Below are 23,527 nucleotides of genomic sequence, written 5' to 3'. Positions count from 1 at the left end.
GTAGGCTGCAAAGGAACAAGTAATAGGTCTATTCCATGCTTAAAAGAGAAGAAAGAAAACACAACATTTCAGCCGTGGAGCCCTCACACCTGAAGAAGGCTCCACGGCCGAAACGTTGTGTTTTCTTTCTTCTCTTTTCATCTAGTGTCATTAGCCAGTTCCTGTCAAAATAAAATAGAAATGGATAACATTCTAGAGAGAGTTTGAAATACCAAGGTACAATTTAAACCATATTTCTTCCACTACAACCACAATATTTTGGAGAGATCGCTGAGCCTAACTGTTCTGGCATGCCCGTTAGCCTCCGTCCTGCTTCAGCAATGAATGCAACGGGGCACATTCTGAGGGAGATGCGGTCAATCAGGTTGCAGGAAAACCACGCTATGCTTTTTTTTGAGATCCTGAAAAGGACAGAGGGGCCATGTATATGTGTGCAGCTGGATATGTAATTGCAGGTGGCGTAGCAAATTCTGCTGAAGCCCCACTGCCTGGTGTGGACGGTAGCTGTGCATGTTGCAGCAGAATTGTGCATGTGAGATCAAGGGGGCATGTCATGTGTTTGAGCACTTCACTCCCTTCCGGAAGCACGTGATTCCCTGAGTCCAAAAAATTTGTAAGTTCTTTGGATGACCTGTGGACCGATCTTTCACGATGAAGAATTCCTTAAGAAGAATAGATCTCGGCCCACCATCCCAATGCCTCCATCTCAAAACAGCAACCTCCCACTGCCCTTAGTCTGCAAGGCAGTCCTTTCAAGTGCGATGATGACGCCGGGACCTTCGTTGCCTATTGTACGAGCTGAACTTTTGTGCTCATCAATTCAACGCTCTTTCCATCAACTCATCTTGTCTTTTGACGCTTCGTGTTTTGTGCTCCTTTGACTATCGGCATATCGGGTGACTGCAAACACTGAAGTTCTTGCTTACGGAGTGTGGAATAGTGTTTTCAAGTGATCGCTGTTCTGTCAGGTTGACGCCGAGTGAATCTTTCTTTGGCAACATGGGCAGGCTGACAGCAGCGCGAGCGAAAGTAATGGCAAATTTCTTGACTTATTTCTGAATGTGAATGTTCTTTAGAAAAGGGATGCGGCGTTGCTTCTCCCCCGTGTAAAGGTCACGCATTCCAGACGTGGTTATGAGCGAACAGTTGCCGCAAGTGTTTGAAAAGAGCAAGAGAGGAAGCAGCCCTGCCCCGTGTGAGGATCAAACTCAGGACCTTCAGATGATGAGACTGACGTGCTACCAACTACGCCAACGAGGCCAGTTGCAGTACACAGCCGGAAAGTTTGCCTCATGGATTTCAGTCGCCCGTTCCCTACTCTTTAGACGCCCTCTGCTGGATGTTGCATTTGCCTTTTGATCTCACCGATACTTTTTTGGTCTGTTTCTGTTGCGAGTCTGTTTTTCAGATCTCACCTAGCACAAGTCTCTCTGGCTGAAGTGGCCTCTCTGCTTCAGCATCATGCCCTCACTCAGCCATTAAAAACGTCACTCAGACTTCTGACATGCTGACATGAAATGTCAAGAGAGAGTGGCGGAGACGCTTAAGGCAGAGAGAAGATGAAGAGGGGGCGTGGCTGCGAAATGATTGACAGCTGCATGACGCTCTCCATGCAAGGTGTGACCACAGGCTAAAGGACACCTTTCGGCACATCAAGCTCTAAGCACACACCTGGAGGACATGGGAAATGATCCCACTAACTCTCGCATGCAAAGCGAGCGCTGTACCATGCAAGCTAACCCCCCTCGCTGGGGCTCATGCCTCGGTGTCGCCTAGTGCCGCTTGTTCCCCTCTTACCGGGTGCAGTTCACTGCCCTTCGTCTGCAAGGCAGTCGTGTAATTGCGGCTTTCTTGACTTATTGATGAAGGTCTGACTGGACGAGCGAATGACGCCTCTCCCCCGTCCTCAAGCTCGCTGACAGAATAAAATGGAAAGTGCTGCCGTGGCTCATTGGTTTAGGGGTATGATTCTCGCTTAGGGTGTGGGAGGTCCTGGGTTCAACTCGCGGATGAGCCCTTGTGTGCTCTTTTTGTCCTCGTCCACAAGACTGGGAACTGATATCCACATCACCTTGCAGCATCTGCTTATGGCAAACGATGGAATGTGATTAATGACTGAACGAGCCTGGTGAATACTCATCACGTGGCACAATGAGAGCGTGCAGTCAGCTGTCCAAGGCAGCAACCTCATTGCTCGTTCAAAAGAACACGTACTGAAAACTCATCACCACTATGTCGTAAATGAGCACCGCGATCGCTTGTTGTCATGCGTCCTTACTTGGGAAATGCAGAAGCAAAAACTGCCCTCTCTCAGCCACCGAAACGTGTGCGGCTCGCCTTGCACTCTCTGCGCCTCGCATATTTATGGAGCTGTCTGCTCTTCTTTCTGTTGAAGTACGCAAGTTACGGGGCGTACTGCAGACTATGATGTGCTCAATGACAGCTTTCAAGATTTGAAAACTATGAGCTTGATGGCTCAAGTCGAACGAATGTGGTTGTTACGCAATTGATGATCAAACGCACGTATTCTAACGATTCGTGAGAGTATGTTCTAAAGGTCCCTGGCTCGATCCCGGGTTTCGGCATTTTGTTTCATCGCGCCCTTTGTTCCTCTCTCCAGCGCCCTCTGCCTAAAGTGACGCGTCCCTTTCTCAGCCCGAAACGCAAGCGAGACACCAGCAGCAGTCCCTACAGGTTTCCGTAGTGTAGCGGCTATCACGTTCGCCAAACACGCGAAAGGTCCCCGGTTCGAGACTGGGTGCAAACAGCCTCTTCTTGCACGCTCCTGCACTTCACAGAGGTCTTGAACCACCAGTCATTTGTTCCCAATGTATTTCCGGTGCCTTCATGCACTCTTGTACCAAACGCACGTTTTTTCTGTACCTGGAGCCGATCATTTGCAATTGGGCTGTCCCGACAGACCAAGACGAGCTCTGTCGGCTCAAAAGCAGCGCAACACCTGCGAGAACAACAGAAAGATTAGTACCCAGTGGGGGCCTCTTAGTGAGCCCAAGATCTAATCAAGAATCGACTCCAGAAACAGGGCTTGGCGCATTGTTCCATACTCCAACCACTCTTGGTGTAAACAGGTCCCTCCTGGTCTCTGCATGAAATGCACTTTCCTGCGTTTGCTTTGGTGTAACTGGCTTCCCATGCATGGGCGAATGTGAAGAAGATCCTTAGTAAGTCATTGAAGAAACCCGAGAAGAGGTCGGAGTGGCCTCTGTCGTTCATCAACGATCCAGTCAGGCAGTACTCCTCTGTAAAGCGCCGTTCCTTCACATCGATTGGCTTTTTTTTGCCTTCATTCATGCAAGTAGTAAAAGCAGACGCCCCTATTCTGCCGTGACCCGGATTTGAACCAGGGTTGTTGCGGCCACAACGCAAAGTACTGACCACTATACGATCACGGCGAGTTACCGATACACACATGGCAGGGCGGAAAAGGCTGTGCTCTCTTCATGTGACATAATTCGGAAAAGTCCTGACGTTGCATTTCAACTGAGCCCCAGTATACATCGACCCTTCGACACTCTGAGTGACAACTCTCTTGCGTGTTTTCTCATATTTATGTAGTTTGCTTGCATGATGCCCGGAACAGCAGGGTTGTGCACTCCCATATGGTCTAGCGGTTAGGATTCCTGGTTTTCACCCAGGCGGCCCGGGTTCGACTCCCGGTATGGGAACGTGTCAATTTTGCCTCCTGCTTTCCAAAAGATCAGCACTGTGTACGAAGGAGCCGCATTAAAACTACTCAACGTGCAAAACGTGCGAGAAGAGGGGGCGCTTGTTTCCAGCCGAAACTTCTCGCGTGTGAGACGAGCTGACCATCGCTGCAGGAGGTGGGAGGGTCACTCTGGTAGACAGGGCTGACCTTCGGCAATAGGATTTATACTCTCCAAGATGATATTTGCACTTTCTGGAGAGGCGATTTTCTCCACTTCAGTAGCCCGATTTCGTCGATTGCGTGGAGAGGGCTGTAGAATGTGGCGCCGTCTTTCCTGCTCCGTCCATGACAGGCGTGTCCATAAAGACAGATTTGGTCACGGTGATATCATGGTAGAAAGAAACGAGCTTGTTACGTGTCAACAGGAACGCTCTTTAGCTCTTTCAGCTTTATGCAGAGAACAGCGTCTGTCGAGATTACTTTTGTGTCAGCGCGAAACGCCGTGTGCTGTCAGTATGATTTCATATTGCTCATAGCGGCGCCTGGCTTTTGTCTGTCAAACGTTAGGTTGCGCTTCTTCATGCTGCATCGTCGGCATGAGTGGAGCATTTTAAACGTCTGTACTTACTGCGCCCCATAAGAAATCGTTTGTCCCCATTCAAAAGAGATTGTGCGATGTCCTGCAGCGTTCGCAAAGCAAACCTTTGACAGTTTGAAAAGAGGAATTTATTCTGCTTCCTGTGCGTGCAGTAGTTACAAAGTTGAACGTCTTTACACGATCTGCTGCAGTTTTCAGTGGGTGGGCTTTGTCAAATGGCTTGGAAAAACGCACTGTGTTTCGGCTCGGGAAACATCGTAAGCAGTGTCCTGCATGTTTTCTGTGTATAGCTGTCTTTTAACGCATACAGAATTCATTCGAAATCATTGATTTCTCCAATTAACAAGGGTCCCTTTTTGAACCTGCCAGAAGCATTCTTTCAATGTAACAGATTTACTCCGGGGAAGGGCAGCATGACATTGAGAGTAGCTCAAGCTTTCAGCACCTTTATCTGACTGCATGTATGCAGACGCTGCTCAGAATCCCCTGTAAGATTCTCCTTCAATTCCGTTTTGCAGTGCTTTAGCTCTTTCAAAAGGCTTCGCTTTGCTAGTCACAATCCAAGGCTCATGACAGCATTTGAAAACATTCGCAACTGCGTTGGCCGGGAATCGAACCTGGGTTAACTGCTTTGAAGGCAGCTATGCGCAACACTGGCTCGCTCCAGAATAAATCTCACGTCGAGGGCATATTTTTTTCCATTTTACCGTGAGTCGGGCTCAGCTGCACAGAGGAGAGAGCAGAGCAATGAGGTCACGGGGACAGGGGAGTCACACGCTGGCGGTTTGAATACGCGGAAGATCACTGAGGGATCCACAGTATATGGACCCTCCGTGCGCCATCAGTCCGCACTCCGGACTCTGAATCCTGCCATCCGAGTTAAGATCTCGGCGGAACCTGAGGCGCAGTTCCTTCTTAAAACGTAATCTGGTGAGCATTTCTAGAATCGTATTTGTATAGATGCAGCCTTTAATGTGTTGCTAGGTTAAAATTGATGACTTCTTGTATTTCAGTAGGCAACTGCCCTCTTGATTTCGGATTTAATTTCTTTATTACAGGGGCGCTTTTATGAAGACAGAGTCATGTTCAGGTACTTTGCTTGATGGAGGAAGCTCATTTCAGACTCTGTGATCTGCTCACCTGGAAAGGTCTGCTATACTACTACAAGAGAGAAGTAGAGTCTGGAAGAAGGGACAATTTTATGATGCTTTGGAAGATAATGTTTTTTTTTTCTTATACTGAAAATGAAAGGTAGTTGTTTCTATATGGACTCAGTCTTTGGAATTTGTATATTTATATATTTCAGTGAACCCTCAGCCATTCCTTCTGTATTGTAATTCAATTTCTCTTTTAAAATTCCTTCCCCACTACTAGGACCTGCAGTTGCTGAACTCCACAATGGCTTCTATTGGAAAGTCTGTGACTGAGACCAAGTAAGTGTTCATTTTTTTATGAAACCATTATTTATTTAGGAGCAATGAGCAATTCTTATATAAATGCAATAAAATCATTATGCTCAAACTATGAGAGAGAAAATTAAGGATAATTTAAGAAATCAGTCTTAGCTTGTTTCTATACACAGATGGTATTATTTATTTTCAAAGGAAACCCGCGCGGATTCCCCTGGTGTGCAAGATGTACCTGAATACTCTTGATCAGCTTCCTGCTCACTTGAAGAGGGCGTGTATGAAGCATGCCACGGCAGAAAAGATCAGGATGGCCTCTCAACAGGCGAGGGAGGACATGATGAATCACCTGAAGAAGGGGGTCATCGTGGATTACCACAGAATAGAGATCGTGTCTGGTGAGGCAAACAGGATAGTGGTTGTAAGACTGCTAGAGTCCTTGGGCCTTTTTGTACATGGGAAGCCTGAAGACACATTGGCAAGGTGAGATATTTTTAATCTGTAAGGCTTCTGTAGTTTCTTTTTGAAATCATTGTTACAACATATTATGTAAAAGCATGTTGAAAAGAATCTACCTGCATTCCAGCGGCCCTGAGCAAGAGGCCGCTGTCCAGGAGGATTAGATGCCAGAGGCTGCTCTAGAAACTGAAACAGAAGCGGATAAGGAAGGGGAAGATGTGAGCTCTGAAGAACTCTATCAGCAGTAAGACTTTTTTATTTTTCAGATGTATCTATTTTTTACTAAAATTCTAATTTGTCTTATAGGTATAAAATGTTTAAACCGGTGTTTTATATCCTTACAGGCCCTGAGTAGTTAAAAAGTATCAGCAGGCTGGAAGAGAGTGGCCCAAGCTGGACTCTATAGAAAGCACTCCCTGGATGCTCCTCTCCTGATTGGATTCAAACAGTACCTTACCAAGGATCTGGGAGTGGCAAATTATTCTCAGGAGGCATTTATTTTTTAAAGGCATTTAAAATTAAGCAATGGTATCTTCATTGTAAATGTTTTTATTTCTTAGCTTAAAATTCACCCATGTGAAATGATGTCAGCCATATACATCATGACTCTATATTTCCTACCTGAATCTATTCTACTTAAATTATTACATTATACACAATTTGAGTTCATTTTAAAAAGTAAAAGGTAATGAAAGGAATGCATTTTCATAAGAAAGATAATACCGATATGCATGTGATAATCTTCCTTATATCATGTAGTGCATCATTTGGACACTTTGTGGGCTTCAAATACAAAGAAAATCATGTTCTATGGTACAAGATAAATACAAAACTTAAGCTTTTATTTTAATTAGATTTCTTTATAAAGCATAAGCAATCATTTATTACATCGCTTCTTGAATTAAATCTTTTGACAAGAGGTAAGACTTCTGTTACATTAAAACCCATGTTTAGCTGTGTTTTTTAGATTTAACTGAACCAATTTCTGTGTGTGATAATGTCCTTGAATTCTGACAACATCACACTAAATTACATGATATAAAACAGCTAATGTTTCTAGAGATAAAGTTTCTGAGATGCTTCTAATTACTTTTTATTACCAGGGACAGTTTAATTCACCTTGTACAGTACTGTAAGACCAAGATGCTTTTTTTAAAAGTTATTTAACATTTTATAGAACTTTGTCTACTATGGCAACATGATGTGCTTGGTGAAACTTGGAAAAATACTGCTTGGCCACTTATCTTAAGATAAAGATAGGATAAAGGTTTATCTTTTGCACCTACCTGACCCCCAGGGAAGGCCAATGCTTTCTAAGTTGATGGTTCCCTACAGTAGACTGTACTTTAATTTCAAAGGTAATGTATATTGACCCAAATCAGTTTTGGAATCCAATCTACTGACGAGATGGAGCACATCCTTTTTTCAGGATTTTAGCATCATACGTTTGGTATATTTAGTCCCTAATGCTGAAAGAAATGATCATAGAACATTTGGACACTTTGTGGGCTTGAAATACAAAGCAAATCATGTACTATGGTACAAGATAAATACAAAACTTAAGCTTTTATTTTAATTAGATTTGTTTATAAAGCATAAGCAATCATTTATTACATTAATATATGTGAAAATAACATTTTAGCATCATACGTTTAGTATATTTAGTCCCTAATGCTGAAAGAAATGATCATAGAACATGACATCTAACCTTACCTGCGGTGTTTTTAATCCCTATTGCTCAATGCACGGTGAAAGCATTCCATACATGTGTCTGACAATGAGGAATGGGCCCCTGAGACAGTCATTTGCCTGTTTCACAAATGATCGTATTTTACTAGAGATTCTGCTTGGGATTCAGATGTGCATTCGGACAGCAATCCCTTTCAAGAAATGATACGTTCTGGATGAGGTCAAAGGTGCTGGAACACTGTATCTAGGATGTGTTTGCAGAGACTGTGTGTCTCCTGCTTCAACGCAGTGATAAACAGATGTGCTCCTTTAATTTATTGGTACATGCCCAGGGCAGTAAGCAGTCTGAGGATTTATTTCCAGATGGCATAGAGCAGTGAAGCAGTGAAGTAGTGCAAAACACTGGATCATTATATTATTAGAATCTATTCTACTTAAATTATTACATTATACTCAATTTGAGTTCATTTTAAAAAGTAAAAGGTAATGAAAGGAATGCATTTTCATAAGAAAGATAATACCGATATGCATGTGATAATCTTCCTTATATCATGTAGTGCGTCATTTGGACACTTTGTGGGCTTGAAATACAAAGAAAATCATGTTCTATGGTACAAGATAAATACAAAACTTAAGCTTTTATTTTAATTAGATTTGTTTATAAAGCATAAGCAATCATTTATTACATTAATATATGTGAAAATAACATTTTAGCATCATATGTTTAGTATATTTAGTCCCTAATGCCGAAAGAAATGATCATTTGTTTAACATGCACGGGTCTGTCTCAAAGGATGCAGTACTCCTGAAGGGTCTCAAACCCTACATTTCGGATGCCTAGCTGTATCCCTCACATGTGGCACCTCAGAATGACTTCTAACCTTACCTGTGGTGTATTCAGTCCCTATTGCTCAATGCACAGTGTACATACTGCATACATGTGTCTTGAGAATGAGGAATGGGCCCCTGAGACAGTCATTTGCCTGTTTCACAAACAGGGACCTGGACCTAGCCCGTACAGGGCTCAAACCCGCGACCTTGGCGTTATTAGCACCACGCTCTAACCAACTGAGCTAACCAGCCTCACGACAGTGCTCCTCTCTGTGCTGCAAAAAATCAAACTCAGGGAATTTCTTTTGTCCTCCTTTGAATAGAAAGCCGTGTAATCAGTGTACGGGCTTTCTCGTGCAGTTTCATGGTTCTTGTACCCCAAATCCTACACTGGCCTGAAGTGCCCCCCCATTTCACAGCATTTTTCAGCTGATTTAAAATGTACCTAAAGGAGAAGCATTATTGAAGACCATCAATTACCAAGAGCTTTTGTCAAAGGTTTTGGTGGTCATTTTGAATGACCACAGAGCGCTGTGACCTCGGTTTTACATCTCATCCAAAAGACAGCGCCCTTTTACAACACAGCATCTCCGTCACTATACTGGGGCATTGGGACCCGCACAGACCTCAGGGTGAGCGCCCCCCCGCCGGCACCATTAACACCGCTTCCAGCTGGAAGCTTTGTTTTTCCCTGTAGCTCATCCTCATCCAGGTACTGACCTGGCTCACACCTGCTTAGCTTCAGTGGGTTTTCAGTTGCGAGTTGCAAGGGGATGCAAGTGATGGAGCCGCTCGCTGCAAAAGCCACTGCATTGGCCGGGAATCGAACCCGAGCCTCCCGCGTGGCAGGCGAGAATTCTACCACTGAACCACCAATGCTCAGTGCCTGGGCCTTTAAAAAAGACGCTTTTTTGGTGCTCTGTGCAAAACGCGTCGACATCTGCTTCCAGCTGCAAAATGCCATTTGCGGACGCTGAAGAACTTATTTCTAAGGCAGCGGGTACAAGCGATTGGGCGTTTTAAAACCACCAGGAACAGCAAAGAGGCGCGCTTCTTTGCTTGTGCCGAAACACACCGACTGAAAGCGGACAACGTAGTCGGCAGGATTGGAACCTCTGCGGGGAGACCCCAATGGATTTCTAGTCCATTGCCTTAACCACTCAGCCACGACTACAGCAAGCCCCACTGCCGCTGCGTTCTTGCTACAATCTTACCTGGATCGCGAGGCGCCGGCGGAAGCCTATTTCAAAGTCGTTCTCCGTTTCAAAAAAACATTTCCAAAATACAAGCCTTGCAGACAGACACGCCTCAGAGGACTTAAGGGTGGCTTCATGTCGGAATGATAAAGTCTCCCCGTCCGGACATGAAAATGCCACTTTGTTACACACAAAAAAAGAATCAACAACAGAGAAATGCCCACAAGCATTTGAAAAGCCGCACCACGTCGCACTTGAAATAGCTCTTACATTAGTGGTAGACACAGGAATCGCCTTTTTATTTACGCTCTTACCAACGCGATGGAAAGCAAAACAAAGCAAAGCAGAGCAAAACAAAACGAACAAACGAAAACCCTCACGTCCTGCACTTGCATATAACCCCGTTACGTGCCCAAGCGGTATTGTACGTCATCCTAGCACTGCACCCCGGGTCGTACGGTATATGGGAACGAGCACACGCCACGAATCGTCTCGAATCACTCCCTACAGCTGTAAGGCGCCTTGAAGCGTGCACCCCCAACATTCTTCTTTGCGCATCTGTGAAAGGTAAACTCTTGAGCAAACTCTGAACCAGCTCTAAGGAAACTAATCCGATTAGACGTTACTTTGACTCATCTTCTTACGCTCAGTGCCGGATTGCTCAAACTCCAGCTAGGGTTAGGGTTAGCATTCCCACGCTACTTAGACACTTTGTTTACGCTCAGTGCTGGATTTTGGGAACTTCAGGACGAGTGGGAATTTTCTCCTATCTGTCCATTCTGTTTTGTTTTGGAGACTCTTGGCTGCCTATGTTGTTCAGTGCACCGTGAAGGAAACATTTTCCAAAACTGTGTCAGCTCAAAAGTTGTAAGAAAACCTCTCCAGGTGCTTTAACTCTCTTCATTTTTGTCATTTAATGTGACACTCGATGTATAACTGGAGCCTCACATATGCAAATGGTGAGGCTCCAGTTCGACACCCAGTTCCACACCACTTTACAGTATATGACAAAAGCATGGCAGACTGTGCCGGACCAGCTGGTAACTTCCGCTTATTTTGACCATATTAAACATTGGAAATCTTCCCACTTGCATTTGTGACACTTGATTTTGGCTCCACCTAAGACACTCTTAAATCTTCAAACACTTTTCTCTTCTCCCGCAACACACTTGTCTGTCGGCACTATGTGGCAGCGTTGCATGACAACCCATCTCACCACGGAAAGGAACCTAACAGCTTTGGTAAGAGAGTAGAATTACCTGAAGAACTGCTTTCCATGGAAGCAGGACCAAGCGATGTAGCATTTTTATAGTACCAGGAAAGGAGAAGCGGCACTTCGCCTTTGCCGCACAGGCACAAGGTGACGTGCGGCAGACGCCGTAGTCGGCAGGATTCGAACCTGAGCGGGGAGTCCCCAATGGATTTCAAATCCATCGCCTTAACTACTCGGCCACGACTACAGCGAGCTCGCCGCCGCCGCATTCCTCCTATAATCTAACACGGAGTGCGAGGTGGCTGCGGAAACCTTTTTAAAGTCGCTCTCTGTTAAAAAAAAAACCTTTCACAAGATACATGCCGGCAGACAGACACGCCTCAGAGGGTTTAAGGCTGGCTTCACGTTCAAATGATAAAGTCTCCCCGTCCGGATGTCAAAATGCAACTTTGGCAGACAGAAAAAACATCAACAAACCACAAATGTGGACAAGGATTTTACAAGCTGCACCACACTGCACTTTCAAAAGCATTTACATTCGTGTTAGACGCAGGAATTGTCTTTGTTTTGCGCGCTTACGAACGCCATAGAAAACGAAACAAAACAAAAGCCCTCAGCTCCTGTACTTGATTATAACGCCGTTATGTGTCGAAGCAGGAATTTACGTCATCTTACCACTGCAACATGGGGAATAGAGGGAAATGAACACACGCTACGAATCGTCTCAATCACTCCCTAGAGTCGTAAGGCACATTGAAGGGTGCACCCCCATCATTAATCGTTGGGCCTCTGTAAAAGGAAAGCTGTTGAGCAGTCTTTGAAACAGCTCGGATGAAACACTTGATTGCTTCCATGTGCATCTGGAGCCCACTTCTTATTTTCACTTCATGCCGCCCAAAGCATTTCTAAAACAGGAGATTCGCGTTTGGGAATGCGCCCTGCCCTACAAATAAAACAGGTCTACGGGTCTGAAACCTGCTCCACGGAAAACAGTTCTGTTGCGCTTTTGATCAAAGGGAGATTCTCTGTTCTTACTTTTTGATTACATAACACCCAAAGGGGCTTCTTTGGAGCTGGATTCCAACCAGCATCCTAAAGTTTCTTGGCGGTATCCTTTACAGTCCTCTGTTCGGTCGACAAGGAACAGTAGGGGGCAGCTTTCCTCACACATACAGTGCAATGTACTGTAGTGTTCCCCTTCATTGAATTCGCAGTTCTGCATCAGACCTCTAACTCGTTTCCTTAGCTTGGATTTAAGCCACGAAGCAGGCTTCTACTGTATAAACGTCTAGAGGAATCACAAACTATTTGAGAGGCCATCATCCCAGGGGGAACTGACAAAGTCTATCCCTAAACACCTAGCGCAGTCTCTCGAGAGACTGTCAAAAATCGCTTTCTCCATTTGTGCTGCAAGTAAGTGAAAACAAGGTCTCAACCCAGAGCCACTTGGCAGCAGCGGCACGTAAATACTGTTACTACCACTGCTCGATACCAACGTTAGCCTACTATACCATGTTCAGCCACCGCTAGAAAATGTAAGGCTCTAGTACTGGAGCAAACAAAAGGAGAGCCAATGTCAAACGTAGAGAGCGACGAGGATGGGATTTGAACCCATGCGTGCAGAGCACAATGGATTAGCAGTCCATCGCCTTAACCACTCGGCCACCTCGTCGATGAAACTGGGCTGTCCAGACATGGGTTGGCGCGCTCCAGATGATCTTTTTCTTTTTTTTCCCTCGTACTCAAGGGTCCTTTTCCTGTTCCACATGCGATTTCAACATTTTCCTTGGGAGATGTCAAGCCAGCAAGCCACTGCTGTGGTTCAGTGGCCATTGTGGAGTTCAGTGGCCCTGTTGTACACAGAAAGCACATTGAGCTCCTTGGACATGAAAAGTTCCAGATAAAAGCCATTTGTCATCCTTTCTCTTGGTGTCGATGTTGCTATTGTATGTAAAGGTGGCAACTTGCTCAGCGAGCAGGCGGAGCACACACCGAATGCAGATGTGTCTGAGTGGTGTGTCCAAGTGGCTGCAAAAGGACAACACTACCGGGGCGCCGTTGCTTAGTTGGTTAAAGCGCTTGTCTCTTAAACAGGAGATCCTGAGTCCGAATCCCAGTGGTGCCTTCTTTGTTCTGTCTTCTCGAACAGAACTGGTCCTTACAGACAACCGCCTATGGCTAGACTTAATTAAATGCAAGTATTCATTTCCTGTCTTTAACGCGACTTGTTTTTCTTAAAATGGATGGAACTTGCAAAACATGAAATACAAACATTGCTAATCAGCGCTAGCGGCTGGCAAAAAAAAAGAAGTCAGCAATGTTTTTTTTCTTTAACCTTAACCCTGCTAATGGAGAAGAGTTAAACGACCGAGTCTATGCAGCTTAAACGGTGCTCATGTCGGGTTCTTAGCTGAAAGGGTGGTAAATCACGCTCACCCCAGTCCTTAATCTTTTAAAAGGATACAATATTGAACCTAGTCGCCACATCACATACATCCTGTTCAACGATAAAAAAGTGACATCTATCCTCGATCCAGAGTAAATCCCACGATGAGGGCATATTTTTTTCCACTTTACCATGAGTCGGGCTCAGCTCCACAGAGGCGAGAGCAGAGCAATGAGGTCACGGGGACAGGGGAGTCACACGCTGGCGGTTTGAATACGCGGAAGATCACTGAGGGATCCACAGTATATGGACCCTCCGTGCGCCATCAGTCCGCACTCCGGACTCTGAATCCTGCCATCCGAGTTAAGATCTCGGCGGAACCTGAGGCACAGTTCCTTCTTAAAACGTAATCTGGTGAGCATTTCTAGAATCGTACTTGTATAGATGCAGCCTTTAATGTGTTGCTGGGTTAAAATTGATGACTTCTTGAACTTCAGTAGGCAACTGCCCTCTTGATTTCGGATTTAATTTCTTTATTACAGGGGCGCTTTTATGAAGACAGAGTCATGTTCAGGTACTTTGCTTGATGGAGGAAGCTCATTTCGGACTCTGTGATCTGCTCACCTGGAAAGGTCTGCTGTACTACTACAAGAGAGAAGTAGAGTCTGGAGGAAGGGACAATTTTATGATGCTTTGGAAGGTAATGTTTTTTTTTTCTTTGAAATCGAAATGAATCAGAATATCAGTGCAAAAGACAAACTCTTGGTTTGGTTTAAAGAGATATGGTTTTAAAACAGACAAAATGTAGAAAACAGGTGTTTCTCACTTTTGGAAAAGAATGGACCGGGGGTAATATTTTACTAGGTGCAGTGCTCATCTCACTGGGTTACAGTCCTGCAGTGTCACACCAGGGCCAGTGGCGCAATGGATAACGCGTCTGACTACGGATCAGGAGATTGCAGGTTCGACTCCTGCCTGGCTCGGGTCGTTTTTAAACACATCGGGCTACTCCCTAAGTAGTCTGTGCTACTTACTGCATTGTAATCGTACCCAGTAAGATATTTCCTTCATGTAAATGAACTGCACCTGACAGCTTTAGAAAAACACCTGGGCTCAGTACGGTGCTGAGAGCTTAGCGTTGCTGTTCTAATTAGCACGCACTGCATCGGCTATGAGCCCGAACCTTTCAATTATTCCGATCAGTAAGTCAACACGTAGTCCACATGAACGGTAGAAATATTCTCTTGTCTGTCTCTTGTTTGTATAGAACTGAATGTCCCTGACAATGTACTGTTAGTTTTAATTGAAGAACGGCACCTGTGTTCAAATATACCAGACAAGTTTATGTAACTGCTCATGCGACACTCAGTTGTAATTAGTCAAGAAATAAAGTCGAACAATAGCTGCGGGTTTGATTCTGAACGTATGAGATTGCAGCGCCTTTTACTTCCATTGACAAATGATAGAGATTCGAAGAGAGATCCTTCAGACCAGCAAGCAAACCCACGGCTTTTTCGGTTTTCTATCTAGGCAACGTTGGTGTCTGCAATAGCATACATGAAAGCGTGATGCAATTTCTGTGGCTACATTTGTTGCACGTCATGCACAGTAAGAGTGTTTCTAACACCAAATAAAAAGTCAACAATTAGCGATCACGCCTTCTCCTCAGTTAACCCACTGAAACCCTTGCTGTTAACAGTTCTTGACTGCGTGCTTTACCAGCACCTACATATCGTGTCGGTTCTTTCAGCTTTATTCATTAGGTTTTCAAAGGCATAAGTAGAGCACCAGAGGTGCGAACGCAAAATGTGTAGTTATCTGAAGAATTGATTTCCATGGCAGCGGGTCCAAGCGATTTCGCGTTGTTATAGTACCAGGAAAGGAAAAGCGGCACTTCGCCTCTGCCGCGCAGGCACAAGGCGACGTGCGGCAGACGCCGGAGTCAGCAGGTTTCGCACCTGCGCGGGGAAGCCCCAACGCATTTCGAGCCCATCGCCTTAACCACTCGAGCACGACAAATGCGAGCTCGCCGCCGCCGCATTCCTCCTATAATCAAACACGGACTGCGATTTGGCTGCGGAAACCTTTTTAAAGTTGCTCTCCGTTAAAAAAAATACCTTTCACAAGATTCGTGCCGGCAGACAGACACGCCTCAGAGGGTTTAAGGCTGGCTTCACGTTCAAATGATAAAGTCCCCCAGTCCGGATGTCAAAATGCAACTTTGGCAGACAGAAAAAACATCAACAAACCAAAAATGTGGACAAGGATTTTACAAGCTGCACCACACTGCACTTTCAAAAGCATTTACATTCGTGTTAGACGCAGGAATTGCCTTTGATTTGCGCGCTTACGAACGCCATAGAAAACGAAACAAAACTAAAGCCCTCAGCTCCTGCACTTGATTATAATGCCGTTACGTGTCGAAGCAGGAATTTACGTCATCCTACCACTGCAACACGGGGAATAGAGGGAAATGAGCACAAGCTACGAATTGTCTCTAATCAGTCCCTACAGTTGTAAGACGCCTGGAAGCGTGCACCCCCATCATTAATCTTTGCGCATCTGTGCAAGGTAAACTCTGGAGCAGTCTCTGAAACGGCTCAAAGGAAACACGTGATTGATTCCATATGCATCTGGGGTTCATTTCTTATTTACATTTAATTCAAGGGAAAGGCTTGGGTCAGTTTCAGACGGCCTCCAACAGCGAGATTCAAGCGCCCCACCTTCAGCCCAATCTGCGCCGCCAGAACGACAACAGCTCCTCTGGTCTTTGGGGTGCGGTTGTGACCCCGTAACCTAAAGTGTTGGTGGCAGACAAATGGAGACTAACAGGTGATGTCCTAGGACATGACTACATTGTGACACTCGGTGGGGATGGTGACCATTGCTTGGAAAAGAGTGCGAGGCCCCTTTAGAAAAACATTTTGTTAACAGGCATTCTGCCTCAGCCTAAACACCTATAGCTTGCAAAGCGCATGCTATTAGACAGGCACCTCTGCAAGACCTTAAGAGTCTCTTAAACTAGTGATAGTAAGGTGTTCCCAATGGGCGATGTTTGGCTTTCAAATCATCTCTCTGTGGAAGCGCCGAGATGCAGCTGTTTAAGGCTTAGAAGCAGCTGACTGTTTCACTACCTAGCTGATTACTGTCAGTCAGGGAGCTCAGAGGTGAAAAGCCTGTCTGAGAGACAATTCGCCGTCGATGAGTTCAATATGTTCCGTACCAGCTCGGCGCAACTGAGATCATCTTGGTAGCCGTGTAGCTCAGATGAGTGAGAGCGTGTGTGTGTGTACCACCGTGATTGGATGCCGGTCCTTCTCAGGTCACAGTAAACCTTCTGCTGCATAACTTCCCTAATTTTGGGGATCCCTTTGAAAAAGCAAAGGAAAAAAAACTGGCTCTTCATCAGCATGATCGACCTCACCCAGTGTGGCGCAGTGGCCTAATGGCTAAGACACTGGCCTCCTAAGCCATGGATTGTGGGTTTGAGTACCATCTGGGGTGCTCCTGTCCCATTTTGAGCGTACAAATGTCCTTTTGATTTGCAAAGCTACAACCCCACCTTACTCAGTGAGCGTCTCTTCTTTTCTCTCACATACAGTTGGGAGAAAAACTTTTGTAAACAGCCCTTCGGAATGATGTGGATTTCTGCATGAATGGCTCCTAACATGTGATCTTATCTTTATCTAAGTCATAATAATTAATAAAGAGAGTCTGATTTAACAAACAACACACGCCCAACATTTGACATTGCTGTTTCTTTATTGACCAAATGGTTTAAACAATCAAGGTCATTGATGGAAAAAGTACGTGAACCCTTATATTAAGGAGCTAGTGGAACCTCCTTTATGACAAAAACCTCAATCCCCACTTTCTGTAGCGGCTGGTCAGACCTGAGCATCGGTTAGGAGGTATTTTGGCCTATTCCTCTATGCAAAACTGTTTCAGTTCATGTATATTTTTGGGATGTCTTGCGCTGAACGGCCTGCTTCAGATCACGCCACAGCACTTCAATGGGATTGGGGTCAGGACTCTTACTTGGCCATCCCAAAATACGGAATTTCTTCTGTTTCAGCCACTCTGTTGTTGATGTACTCCTTTGTTTTTGTCATGCTGCATGACCCAGCCTCTTTCGAGTTTTAGATCACAGGCAGACACCCTGACATTCTGCTGTAGAATTTCCTGATACATCTTGGAATTCATCGGTCCCTCGATGATTGCAAGCCGTACAGCCTCCGCCATGTTTCCCAGGTGGGATGAGGTTTTGGAGTTGGTATGCAGTGTTTTGTTATCTCCAAACATAACGCTGTGCACATTTACCAACAAGTTCAACTTTTGTCATGTCTGTCCACAGAACATTGTTCCAGGAGTTGCTGTGGAACATCCATGTGGTCTTTAGCAAACTTGAGAGGGGCAGTGGTGGTTTTTTTTGGGGGGAGAGCAGTGGTTTCCTCCGTGGTGACCTCGCATGATCACCGCTCCTGTTCAGATTTCTTCTTATGGTGGACTCATGGACACAGACGTAAGACAAAGTCAACCACCTGTTCGCTAGATCCCATCCCCACTCAGCTAGTCAAAGATTCCCTCGAAGGACTGGCAGGACCTATAATTAGTATGATGAATGCATCGCTTGCGTCAGGCGTTGTACCTGATCAATTTAAGGTAGCGGTTGTTAGACCGCTCCTTAAGAAGTCAAATTTGGATCCACAAGTTCTTAACAACTACAGGCCTGTCTCAAAGGTCCCATTTCAATCTAAAAGTTTTGAGAGAATAGTTGTTGCCCAATGTCAATCGTATCTGGATTCAAATAATATACTTGAGAAATTTCAGTCTGCTTTCTGAAACTGCATTAACGAGAGTCGTAAATGATATTCTCTTAGCTACTGATGTGGGGAATGCAACAGTGCTTGTGCTTCTAGATCTTAGAGCTGCCTTTGACACGGTTGACCTCTCTGTTTTGTTACACAGGCTTGAGTTTGAGGTTGGCTTATCTGGAACCGTCCTTCAGTGGTTTACTTCACATTTTACTCATCGTTTTCATTATGTTCAAATATCTAATAATTGTACTGCTTCATCAACGTCACCAGTTCAATTTGGGGTACCAGACGGATCAGTGCCGGGGCCAATATTGCTCTCTCTCTCTACATGCTGCTGCTAGGTAGGATAATACGAAAAAATAATATGAACTTTCATTCATATGCTGATGACACTCAAATAAACATTTTGTTCACACCAAACGACAACTTTTCTATTATCACTTTAGTTAAATGCATTAATGAAGGAAAGACTTGGATGTGTGAAAACTTTTTGTTACTCAACTCTGAGAAAACTGAGGATCTGTTGATCGGAGGCAACAATACTGATAGGACTACTATAACTTCAGCACTTAACTCAGAGGATTTAAACATTTGCCTCAAAGAGACAGCACGTAACCTAAGTGGCATATTAGACACAAGGCTCTTAACAACTTGCATTGTTAAGTGCCTTGAGACAACCTTGTTGTGAAAGGTGCTATATAGAAATACATTGATTTGAACTGAATTGACAATGTAAAATGTTGTGTGTGTTGTTTGTTAAACAAGACTGTCTTTATTTATTATTATGCGTCAGATGAAGATCAGATCACATTTTAAGAGCCAATCATGTAGAAATCCAGATCATTCGCGTTTTAAAAGTTGCGGGAAAAGCAAAACAGGTGCTTTTCCTTTGTTGCGCAGACACACGACGACACCGTAGGCGGCAGGACTTGAAGCTTCGCAGGGAGACCCCGATGGCTTTCTAGTCCATCACCCTAACCACTCAGCCGCCGCCGCCGCCACTGCCTTTTTGATGCAGTCTAACATAGAGTGCCGGGCAGCGGCGGAAACCTTTTTCAAAGTCGCTTTCCGTTTAACAACAACAAAAAAAACTTTCACAAAATGCATGCTAGCAGACAAATGCGCCTCAGAGGACTTAAGGCTGGCTTCAAGTTGGAATGATAAAGTCTCCCCGTCCGGTCAGGAAAAGGGAACTTTGTTAGACAGAAAGAAGGAAGTAACAATAACGGAGAATTGTGTGCAAGGATTTTAGAAGCTGCGCAGCCCTGCAGTTTCAATAGCCCTTTTATTCGTGTTAGATGCTGGAATTGCCTTTTTTTGACGCTCTTACGAATGCGATGTCAACGAAAACAGAACAAAGCACAAAAAACCCTCAAGTCCTGCAGTTGGATAGAATGCCGTTACGCGTCCAAGCCGTATTTGACTTCATCCTACCATTGCAACACGGGGCGTATATGGAAACGAACACACGCTACGAATTGTCTCTAATCAGTCCCTACAGTTGTAAGGCGCCTGGAAGCGTGCACCCCCATCATTAATCTTTGCGCATCTGTGCAAGGTAAACTCTGGAGCAGTCTTTGAAACGGCTCAAAGGAAACACGTGATTGATTCCATGTGCATCTGGGGTTCATTTCTTATTTACATTTAATTCAAGGGAAAGGCTTGGGTCAGTTTCAGACGGCCTCCAACAGCGAGATTCAAGCGCCCCACCTTCAGCCCAATCTGCGCCGCCAGAACGACAACGGCTCCTCTGCTCTCCGGGGTGCGGTTGTGACCCCGTAACCTAAAGTGTTGGTGGCAGACAAATGGAGACTAACAGGAGACATCCTAGGACATGACTACGTTGTGACACTCGGTGGGGATGGTGACCATTGCTTGGAAAAGAGTGCGAGGCCCCTTTAGAAAAACATTTTGTTAACAGGCATTCTGCCTCAGCCTAAACACCTATAGCTTGCAAAGCGCATGCTATTAGACAGGCACCTCTGCAAGACCTTAAGAGTCTCTTAAACTAGTGATAGTAAGGTGTTCCCAATGGGCGATGTTTGGCTTTCAAATCATCTCTCTGTGGAAGCGCCGAGATGCAGCTGTTTAAGGCTTAGAAGCAGCTGACTGTTTCACTACCTAGCTGATTACTGTCAGTCAGGGAGCTCAGAGGTGAAAAGCCTGTCTGAGAGACAATTCGCCGTCGATCAGTTCAATATGTTCCGTACCAGCTCGGCGCACCTGAGATCATCTTGGTAGCCGTGTAGCTCAGATGAGTGAGAGCGTGTGTGTGTGTACCACCGTGATTGGATGCCGGTCCTTCTCAGGTCACAGTAAACCTTCTGCTGCCTAACTTTCCTAATTTTGGGGATCCCTTTGAAAAAGCAAAGGAAAAAAAAAACTGGCTCTTCATCAGCGTGATCGACCCAACCCAGTGTGCCCCAGTGGCCTAATGGATAAGGCACTGGCCTCCTAAGCCAGGGATTGTGGGTTCGCGTCCCATCTGGGGTGCTACTGTCCCTTTTTGAGCGTACAAATGTCCTTTTGATTTGCAAAGCTGCAACCCCACCTTACTCAGTGAGCGTCTCTGCTTTTCTCTCACATACAGTTGGGAGATGTCTTGCACTGAACGGCCTGCTTCAGATCACGCCACAGCACTTCAATGGGATTGGGGTCAGGACTCTTACTCGGCCATCCCAAAATACGGAATTTCTATTGTTTCAGCCACTCTGTTGTTGATGTACTCCTTTGTTTTTGTCATGCTGCATGACCCAGCGTCTTTCGAGTTTTAGATCACAGGCAGACACCCTGACATTCTGCTGTAGAATTTCCTGATACATCTTGGAATTCATCGGTCCCTCGATGATTGCAAGCCGTACAGCCTCCGCTATGCTTCCCAGGTGGGATGAGGTTTTGGAGTTGGTATGCAGTGTTTTGTTATCTCCAAACATAACGTTGTGCACATTTACCAACATGTTCAACTTTTGTCACTGTCCACAGAACATTGTTCCAGGAGTTGCTGTGGAACATCCATGTGGTCTTTAGCAAACTTGAGAGGGGCAGTGGTGGTTTTTTTGGGGGGGAGAGCAGTGGTTTCCTCCATGGTGACCTCGCATGATCACCACTCCTGTTCAGATTTCTTCTTATGGTGGACTCATAAACACAGACGTAAGACAAAGTCAACCACCTGTTCGCTAGATCCCATCCCCACTCAGCTAGTCAAAGATTCCCTCGAAGGACTGGCAGGACCTATAATTAGTATGATGAATGCATCGCTTGCGTCAGGCGTTGTACCTGATCAATTTAAGGTAGCGGTTGTTAGACCGCTCTTAAGAAGTCAAATTTGGATCAACAAGTTCTTAACAACTACAGGCCTGTCTCAAAGGTCCCATTTCAATCTAAAAGTCTTGGGAGAATAGTTGTTGCCCAACGTCAATCATATCTGGATTCAAATAATATACTTGAGAAATTTTAGTCTGGTTTCTGAAACTGCATTAACAAGAGTCGTAAATGATATTCTCTTAGCTACTGATGCAGGGAATGCAACAGTGCTTGTGCTTTGCTTCTAGATCTTAGAGCTGCCTTTGACACGGTTGACCTCTCTGTTTTGTTACACAGGCTTGAGTTTGAGGTTGGCTTATCTGGAACCGTCCTTCAGTGGTTTACTTCACATTTTACTCATCGTTTTCATTATGTTCAAATATCTAATAATTGTACTGCTTCATCAATGTCACCAGTTCAATTTGGGGTACCAGAAGATCAGTGCTGGGACCAATATTGCTCTCTCTCTCTACATGCTGCTGCTAGGTAGGATAATATGAAAAAATAATATGAACTTTCATTCATATGCTGATGACACTCAAATAAACATTTTGTTTACACCAAACGACAACTCTTCTATTATCAGTTTAGTTAAATGCATTAAGGAAGGAAATACTTGGATGTGTGAAAACTTTTTGTTACTCAACTCTGAGAAAAATGAGGATCTGTTGATCGGAGGCAACAATACTGATAGGACTACTATAACTTCAGCACTTAACTCAGAGGATTTAAACATCTGCCTCAAAGAGACAGCACGTTACCTAGGCGGCATATTAGACACAAGGCTCTTAACAACTTGCATTGTTAAGTGCCTTGGGACAACCTTGTTGTGAAAGGTGCTATATAGAAATACATTGATTTGAATTGAATTGACAATGTAAAATGTTGTGTGTGTTGTTTGTTAAACAAGACTGTCTTTATTTATCAAAAAATAAAAGGAATTTGCTAGGAATGCAAACGTTAGGTTGCGCTTCTTCATGCTGCATCGTCGGCATGAGTGGAGCTTTTTAAACGTCTGTACTTACTGTGCCCCATAAGAAATCGTTTGTCCCCATTCAAAAGAGATTGTGCGATGTCCTGCAGTGTTCGCAAAGCAAACCTTTGACAGTTTGAAAAGAGGAATTTATTCTGCTTCCTGTGCGTGCAGTAGTTACAAAGTTGAACGTCTTTACACGATCTGCTGCAGTTTTCAGTGGGCGGGCTTTGTCAGAGGGCTTGGAAAAACGCACTGTGTTTCGGCTCGGGAAACATCATGAGAAGTGTCCTGCATGTTTTCTGTGTATAGCTGTCTTTTAACGCATACAGAATTCATTCGAAATCATTGATTTCTCCAATTAACAAGGTTCCCTTAAAGGATGAGTCAAAGTAACGTCTAATCGGATTAGTTTCCTTAGAGCTGGTTCAGAGTTTGCTCAAGAGTTTACCTTTCACAGATGCGCAAAGAAAAATGTTGGGGGTGCACGCTTCAAGGTGCCTTACAGCTGTAGGGAGTGATTCGAGACGATTTGTGGCGTGTGCTCGTTCCCATATACCGTACGCCCCGGGGTGCAGTGCTAAGATGAAGTACAATACCGCTTGGGCACGTAACGGCGTTACACGCAAGTGCGGGACGTGAGGCTTTTCGTTTGTTCATTTTGTTTTGCTCTGCTTTGCTTTGTTTCGTGGTCAAGAGGCGTAAGGTAAGTCGTAATCCAGGGAGAACACTGGTGGCAAACAGTCCGAGGTGAGAGGCGAGGTCCAAAGTCGAAAAGGCAGAAGGGGAGTCCAATATCCAGAATAAACGAGGTAATGGAAAAAACGCCAGGTAGAGCTCTCAAGGAGTAGACTCAATACCAGCGGGAAGCAAGTAAAGATGGTAAAAATAGCACTGCGTACCCCACGGTGGAGTGTGTGCAGGTGGGTTAACTCGTGCGGCGGCGTTTGTTAATAATCACCCTCTGCTGGTGCTGTTTAGATTGCTTA

The 23,527-nt window shown here is 44.9% G+C and overlaps 7 non-coding genes across 7 annotated transcripts; 3 read left to right on the top strand and 4 right to left on the bottom strand.

Moving 5' to 3' along the window:
• Positions 1 to 3,341: 3,341 nt before the first annotated feature.
• trnah-gug (transfer RNA histidin (anticodon GUG)) lies at positions 3,342 to 3,413 on the bottom strand. The gene has a single exon. It is a non-coding gene; the product is annotated as a tRNA-His (tRNA).
• Positions 3,414 to 3,614: 201 nt separating this feature from the next.
• On the top strand, positions 3,615 to 3,686 carry trnae-uuc (transfer RNA glutamic acid (anticodon UUC)). Its single transcript has one exon. It is a non-coding gene; the product is annotated as a tRNA-Glu (tRNA).
• Positions 3,687 to 9,458: 5,772 nt separating this feature from the next.
• On the bottom strand, positions 9,459 to 9,529 carry trnag-gcc (transfer RNA glycine (anticodon GCC)). Its single transcript has one exon. It is a non-coding gene; the product is annotated as a tRNA-Gly (tRNA).
• A 1,695-nt stretch (positions 9,530 to 11,224) lies between these two features.
• Positions 11,225 to 11,306, bottom strand: trnas-uga (transfer RNA serine (anticodon UGA)). The gene has a single exon. It is a non-coding gene; the product is annotated as a tRNA-Ser (tRNA).
• A 1,343-nt stretch (positions 11,307 to 12,649) lies between these two features.
• On the bottom strand, positions 12,650 to 12,731 carry trnas-gcu (transfer RNA serine (anticodon GCU)). The gene has a single exon. It is a non-coding gene; the product is annotated as a tRNA-Ser (tRNA).
• A 1,624-nt stretch (positions 12,732 to 14,355) lies between these two features.
• trnar-acg (transfer RNA arginine (anticodon ACG)) lies at positions 14,356 to 14,428 on the top strand. The gene has a single exon. It is a non-coding gene; the product is annotated as a tRNA-Arg (tRNA).
• A 6,254-nt stretch (positions 14,429 to 20,682) lies between these two features.
• On the top strand, positions 20,683 to 20,755 carry trnar-ccu (transfer RNA arginine (anticodon CCU)). Its single transcript has one exon. It is a non-coding gene; the product is annotated as a tRNA-Arg (tRNA).
• Positions 20,756 to 23,527: the final 2,772 nt, after the last annotated feature.

The sequence above is a fragment of the Lepisosteus oculatus genome, unplaced genomic scaffold (assembly GCF_040954835.1).
Source record: "Lepisosteus oculatus isolate fLepOcu1 unplaced genomic scaffold, fLepOcu1.hap2 HAP2_SCAFFOLD_90, whole genome shotgun sequence".
In the NCBI taxonomy this organism is placed as follows: Eukaryota; Metazoa; Chordata; class Actinopteri; order Semionotiformes; family Lepisosteidae; genus Lepisosteus; species Lepisosteus oculatus.
The sequence above is the reverse complement of the archived record's forward strand: the minus strand, read 5'-3'. Positions and strand labels throughout refer to the sequence as shown.